Consider the following 817-nt stretch of genomic DNA (forward strand, 5'->3'; position numbering starts at 1 on the left):
ATCTTTACGGGAGCAGATCGCCTCATCTTTCTCCCGCGGAGCAGCTGGTAGTTTCGAACTGCTGACCTTCTGGTTCGCAGCCTAATTCGTAACCACTACACTACCAGAGCTCCTTTGAGAGACAGCTACCTGACTTAACAGATTTGAAGACGCTCATATTTTACCCATTCCCAAGAAAGGTGACCTGACAGAATGCAGAAGCTATAAAATAATATCATTAATATCACAAGCAAATGAAATTTTGCTGAAGATAATTCAAAAAGGATTCCGATATACTATCGGAATACTATTTTGACAAAATTTATACAAAATTCCGATATACTAATTGACGGAATTTATACAAAATTCCGATATACTATCGGAATCCTTTTTGAATTATCTTCAGCAAAATTTCATTTGCTTGTGATATTAATGATATTATTTTATAGCTTCTGCATTCTGTCGGGTCACCTTTCTTGGGAATAGGTATAATATGAGTGTCTTCAAATCTGTTAAGTCAGGTAGCTGTCTCTCAAATTTCTTGGCAGTACATCTAGCCCTTCATCAGTTTTCAGGTTATTGAAACATTTAAATTTGTGTTCTGTCAATTCCTTGAGCCTTGTTTTTTGCCAATGCTTTACATATAATTTGGACTACTTCCTTCAGTATCATCAGTTCTTGATCATGTAGTACCTTGAAATTATTGAACATGGGCCAATTCAATTTGGTACAGTGACTTGGTTTATTCTGTCGTCTTTTGATGCTTTCTGCATCATTCATTATTTTGCCCATAAAATCCTTCATTATTGCAACATGAGGCTTAAATTTTTTGTTTAGT

This window comes from Chrysochloris asiatica, unplaced genomic scaffold, assembly GCF_000296735.1.
Source record: "Chrysochloris asiatica unplaced genomic scaffold, ChrAsi1.0 scaffold00143, whole genome shotgun sequence".
Lineage (NCBI taxonomy): Eukaryota > Metazoa > Chordata > Mammalia > Afrosoricida > Chrysochloridae > Chrysochloris > Chrysochloris asiatica.